Here is a 6,880-nt window from a genome sequence, read left to right as displayed (position 1 = left end):
ATAGGACACCCTCTCTGGTTTGAATTAGACCTTCATTCCACCGGGTCCAAAGGGTATCGTAAAAAGACAATTTATTTTTTGCCAGAAATATAGTCCGGAGAATGTTATCTGTCTGTTGGGCTGTTTCTGGAAATGTCATATTGTAGCAATGATTAAAAGCACTGTCATCTTCAATTTGGCATTTTTACGGTTATGCGGCTGGATTTTGAGTAAATATGTAAGAAGGCTTTAGCAGAATTTCAGGTGGATGAGGCCTCTGGTGTATTTTGAAATGTGTTTAATGATGAGTAAAAAGTCATGTGAGTTAAAGTGATAAATCATGCATATTATTTATCTAAGGGTTTATAGACTATTCCCATTTGGCATTTCAAAGCCATTCAGATATTGCAAAAGAGTATCAGTCACATGATGCTTTTGAGCTGCGCTTTAGAGCACACGACAGACCAGTTTAGAGCTGTCGGTATAAAAGAAGGAAGTTTATGATGATACTTTAAGCACTAAGAAGAAACCTCAAGGTTTATGTTAGAGAGCGGGAGAGTTATCAGTGGAAAAAGATAAATGTTATGTTAGTAAGGCTGCCAATCATGTGCCATGTTTAGTAAGATGGAGAGGTTGTCATACTTCTAATGTTTGTTAAACATTCTCTGAGCCAGCTAATTTAATTCACAAAAGTCCTCTGTAATCGCAAAAATAATTACTTCACCCCCCACAGCCCACAAGATAATTGCATTTGATTTACATTCATTTTAAATGGAATATGAAAAACAAAATCGGAATTTAAGAACAACCGCTGTGCCTGAATATTTTGTGTGTGTGTGTGTGTGTGTGTGTGTGTGTGTGTGTTTCAGTTGGAATGTAAATGTTTGATAGAATGGGGCCAATATGGGGACAACAGATGAGCATTTTCTTCTTTTTCTTCTTCCTGAATTTTATCTCTATCACAGTGGGGTCAAAAAATAGACCAGGAAATAAACAAAGTTGACAGGTTTTGAATAAAAGATATAAATTTAAGAGAAATATTTTAGATTCAACACTATTTTTAAGTGTGATAATTTTACAAAAGCACAAGATGCTCTTTGGATCATCCTAAATATGGAGAACATGATCATCAGGTTTTGGAGTTCATGCAGCTTTGCTTGACCACTGCTGTAAGCAAAGCAAACTGCGTATACATTAAAAATAAGACAAGAAATACAATGATCCTGGAGAAATCATTTTAATATGCTGATTTGGTGCTCAAGAAACATTTCTTATTATTATCAGTGCTTATTTTTCTGGAATCCGTGATACATTTTTTCCATGATTCTTTGATGATTAGTCAAAATGAATGGGACACAATAGAATGAATAGAAATTTATTTGCTTTAAAATATATCTGCTAGTTGCCATGATATTATTAACATCATTACATTGTCAAGAGTTTCTGCTCTGAGACCTGTCAGATTCAAACGTGTTTCAACAAGAATCGCAATGATGTCAGCGCTGATGATTCAAAGATGCTGCATGTGGTTGAGGGGTGAGTGAATGAATGTTCTGTGCCAAATGCTTTAGCATGATGCATCATTATGACTGAAATTTCGGAAGTAATTAAGAGTAAACAGGAAATACAGATAGACTTTTGGTGGCTTTTTACATCCACTTGCTTTGCTTCTGACCCCTGCAGATATTTCCCCAAATCAGTCCAAGCTTCATTGCAACATGGAAAATAAAAGAATAAATCACATTGCCAAACTCTTTGAACCTGTGAGGCAGCAGACACATTTTTCCTATTTAGAGCCTCTCTCAAAGTCTCTCTGCATCCACGGCACAGCATCCATTCCAAGAGTGTGCACACGCCAGTGTTGCGTGTTGACTGCGAGAACTGCACTCTGTTGTGTTCCTTGCTATTTCCTCCCATCAGACCACAGGCTTTTTTTCTCCTCATTTGATTAATGCTGAGTTAATGACCCCCCATAGACCAAAAGACCAGGCAAAAAATGTTAAGCATCTTAAACTGTTGCAGCTTGTTTGCTCAAACTGTTTATGTGGCACAAGGACATGCTATAAACATAGAGTAAAAATCAAGCAATGGAAAAGATTTTGTGCGCTGGGGAATGTACCAAACTCCTTTGCTTTTTTTTTTTTTTTTTAGAAGAGTTGTTTCATATGTAGTTGAATTACTGTTTGGCACCCCAGGACGATATGGATGCAATGGATGCATTTTTTTATTTTTGCTGATACTCTGTTGTTTTCAGAAACGCTAGAATAGAAACTGAACACATGCTGGTGTGCACTTTAGAAACAGAAGAATGTATTGTATAAGTGATCTAATTTTCATTTTAATGTACAATACTGTATGTATCTGATTATACTGGGAGTATGAGTTGATCAAGATATGTTGTGTATGTTCTCAACATAAAATCAAGCCATATCTGAGGGATATAGGAAAAAGTTGGGTAAGATATGTCAGTGGGTAAGCTGTGTCTCCTCCATTATCAAAACATTTCAATGTTTTTTCTATAGCAGCTATTATAAAAAAAAAAAATCTAGATCACATATTGGTGAACTGGCAGTATATAAAACCACGTAAATTACTTAGCTAAGGACTGAATTATTAAATAGAGCATTTTTTTCCGAAAATGGTTGCAGTGTGGTAAAGTGTATCATATGCTTTAGGGTAAGGCTGTAAAATCGATGAATTGCGATAATTCGTTTGCAAAATAAAAGTTAGTGTTTACAAAATATGTATGTGTGCACTGTGTATATTTATATGTATATATGAATGCACTTGCATATATGTGTATATACAGTATATATATTCAAGAAATATATGTAATATATATTTATATTTATTGTATTTATAATTTTTTTATATCATATATAAATATATATTACATATATTTCTTGAATATATGTATGTATCTGTGTGTATATATACTGTAGCCTACTTATAAATATACACAGTACATACACATATTATATAAACACAAACTTTTATTTTGGAAATTATTAATCACTTTTTTATCGACTTTACATCTTGAATGTAAACTGTGGCTGATATTAATCATTAGCATTAGCAAAAAAAAAGTAATACAAAAAATTATTATTATTATTATATTTAAATTTGTTTGACTGCTGTTAAATATTGTGATTATTAAAACGTTTCCTGCTTGGTTATGAAAATATGAATAATATGCATAAAAATATGACTTTGGATATAAATACAAATTGTTCATTGTATATTAATATACAATTAGCCTATCTCATGTATCTAAATATATATATATTTTTTTTTTTTCTGTTTATTTATTTATTTATTTATTTATTTTTGCCCCGATGTAGAGTCAGAAGTTGGTTTGAAACACTTGATCTTGTATTTCTGTAGTTGTATTTCTATTCATTTGATATCAGGCATTCTGAAATAAAATTAGGTGTATTCATTTATTACCTCATTGACACAGCTTACCCTACAGGGTCGACCGTGATTTTGCCAAGTAAGACATGTTCCTGGATCAACATCTTTTGATGATCCTGGATCAACATTATTTTCCAAAAATATAAACTTAAACCAATCCCTAAACCTAAACCTAACTCTACCAATAATTCATTCCTAAAATCAGTGGGAAATGATAGTTGATAAACAAGGGTGTAGAAGCACCTAACACCGATTGTAAGCCTAAAACAGATGTTTCCCGAAAAGTTATATCTCAGTTTTGATTGGTTGATTGGAATTTTGTTTCAGGATCAACAAGTATGTTGATCCAGGAACATGTTGTACTTGGTGAAATCACGCTCACCTACCCTACAGAATCTGGATAAAAACTCTTACTTTGATAAAGGTGAGTCATTCACCAGTGATGTTATGATCAACCCAAACCATTTCAAGGGAGACAACTTAACAATGACAATATATGTCAAGTGTTTATTTGTGTGTCTAAGATACTGTACAAACATAGCCTTATAATTGAACCCTGGTTCTTAAGGACTCGCTGAAGATGGCACGTACACTGGGCCGTGCTGAAAGACAACATTAAGGTTGAGGTTGTAAGGATGTGTTTGATCATGTCTGAATGCTGACTTTAAAGTGTGTGTGTGTGTGAGGGGGAGAGACAAAAAACCAAACTGAAAGTTCATTTTCGAGGTCATAAATTAAAAAGAACCATCTGTGTTTGAACCTAAGGCATCGTTCGGTATTTCAAATTAAGTTAAACAAACTTTGTCTCTGCCTATTGACCACTTGTCTGCACCAATTCGTTCCTGTTTTCTTTCTCCAAGACCTCTGCTTGATTGACTCCTTTCGACTTGTAAGGTAGCACATGTCCTGTGTTTAACCGGTGCTGTTTGTCGCTGCAGGGCTGGATCTTTTCACTGTTTATTAGGGGCGACTGAGAGCATGATCTCAAGCCAAGTTTCATGGAAAACGCCGCCGCTCAGGGGCAAAACATGAACAAAGAGCATGAGAGGGCAGGTTAATTTGGAGATCAGTAATAAGAGATGAGCAGAGAGTGAGTCGACTCAGGGAGGAGGAGAGGAAGCACCTGCATGTGGGAGGCGATCACTGCGGCTTCTGTGAAGAAGGGAGGAGGGAAGCAGTGAACAGCTGACAGGCTCAAGGTGAAGTTCAGAAAAAAAGGAGGTGCCCCTTCACCTGATTATGAGAATAGAATAGAGTGTCCCTCTGCCTATTTTTATATTAGGCCTATAATAATTTAGTAGGTTATAACACTCTGTTCAGAGTGCTTAATAGCCTACTTTTGTGGCAGTTTTTTTCAAGATAATTTGTTGAATAGAAAGCTAAAAAAAACATTTATTTGAAATAGGCATACATACCTTTTGGAACATTATTAATGTCTTAAAGACATTATTAAATACTTTGTGACATTTGAAAAATTTAACCTGTTCTTGCTTAATAAAAAATAGCATCATTTGTTTTGTTTTTTTTTAAGAATAAAATAACTCACTAACCCCAAAAAATCTTATTGCGCCCAAACTTAGGTGCCAACTAGCTACCAGACTTTATGAGTCATTTTTTCATTTCCTCAAAGAATTCGGTCACAAACACAGATTAATTCAGGAACGAAACAAGTGACAAATATAGGTGATTCATTTAATCGATTCGTTAAAAAAAAATCATTCACAGATTCATTAAACAGTAAACAGAACTAACGTACTTTGTATTCCTCCGCTATGCACAACGGCTGATTCTGTAGTACTTATTCTCATCGGCGGACCAAAAATAGACAAAGTACTGGCAATGTTGTGTCTAAAACGTAAGTTACTCACTTTTAACGTCTTGTCTATTGGCCTGTTGTATGAAACATAATGCTCGCAACTGTGTTTTTGCTCTGTATATCGTATGTTTATGATGACCTCAGAACAAGAGTTGAACTCTCTCGTTATGTCTCCCTTCGCTCTCACCTGTTAACCAAGTTTTCAGTTTAATGATTTAGATCTAATTTTGCTCATCAGCGGACTTTAGTGCTGATATTTGCTGACATTTCCTCCACCCTGTTTTCCAGACTTGTTGTTCTGATGATTGACAGTCAACTGTGATCCGATTTGACCTCATTGTAGAACCGCAGCAGGTGTTTTAACATGCAAGCTAAGTTTCCGAGAGACATCTTGCCCTAGTGAAATATAATGACCCCTTAAAGACTAAATGCTGACTACTCCTCTCCACTCATTTTCTTTCCATGTCATAATTCACAGAACTCATCCTCCTTGACTCTGTTTTCTGCCCCCAGCAAACCAAACCACAACAGAGAATCCCATCTCTCTTTTACTAGCATCTAAATTACCAGGAATTAAAGTAGATAAGTAAATGTTAGTCAGGAATGGAGAGCTTTCGTTTGGTTTACATTGTTGTTTTCAGCATTGCACGTTGAAATGTTTATCCACTTCACACAGAAACGGACTTGGCCATGTGTTTCCAATATATTATTGTCTATGTGTGTGTATGAAAGGCGCTTACTCCACTTTCTGAATAAAAACACTGGATGTAGATGGAAAACTAACACAGGATTTTAAAAGACTAAACCAATTATTAGCGCATCCCTCATCATCCTATCAGTTGTAAGGATGTTTTGCATTCTCCTCATATTAATCATGTGCTGAGCTTCTACCCACTCTCATATAATTACACTTCTAGTAATTGCCCCCAGCCATCACCCTCTGCCCCCATGTGTACCATTCAGAGTCCACCACCTCCCCATCGCTTTCTAAAAATACACTGGCTTAAGGCGAAACACATGTGTATCATAGCAGAAGAGCGCAAACAGTGCAATTGAAAGCCTGATGGATTTGGGGCAGAGGTTTGAGAATGCGCCCATCGTCAGTCATCATGCGTAGAGTTCTGGGTCTGGAACATCGGGTTTGGGTCATTAATAGTCAGGCCGATGTGATAAACATCCTTAAAAAACGAAACCTTTCTGTGTCTCAAAAGCATGCAGGTTCTGACTGATGCAGTTTCAGTGTCCAGTGTTGAAAAGGTCTAATTGTTCACAGATAAATCAGAACAGATTGTCTGGCCTCTTTTATAGTCTGTTCAGTTTTTTTTTTTATTGATTTATGTAACCAGAATCCACATATGTTTGCCTTGCTCAGAATATATGAGAACGCTGTAAAAATAATATATGTGCACTAGTGGACTGTATATTGTTTATAATAGCTTGTAGTAGAATCGTGCAAAAGGTCATTTTACACTCTTAAAAATAAAGGTGCTTCAAATGGTGCTTCAAAAGGTTCTTCAAGCGAGGCCATAGAAGAACCATTTTTGGTTTCACAAAGAACCATTCAGTCAAAGGTTCTTTAAAGAACCATCTCTTTTTTTACAGTACCTTTTTATAATCTGAAGAAACTTCTTTCACCACTAAGAACCTTTTGTAAAACAGTCTCTTCAGATG

Source organism: Carassius carassius, chromosome 23, assembly GCF_963082965.1.
Source record: "Carassius carassius chromosome 23, fCarCar2.1, whole genome shotgun sequence".
NCBI classification, from domain to species: Eukaryota; Metazoa; Chordata; class Actinopteri; order Cypriniformes; family Cyprinidae; genus Carassius; species Carassius carassius.
The sequence above is the reverse complement of the archived record's forward strand: the minus strand, read 5'-3'. Positions refer to the sequence as shown.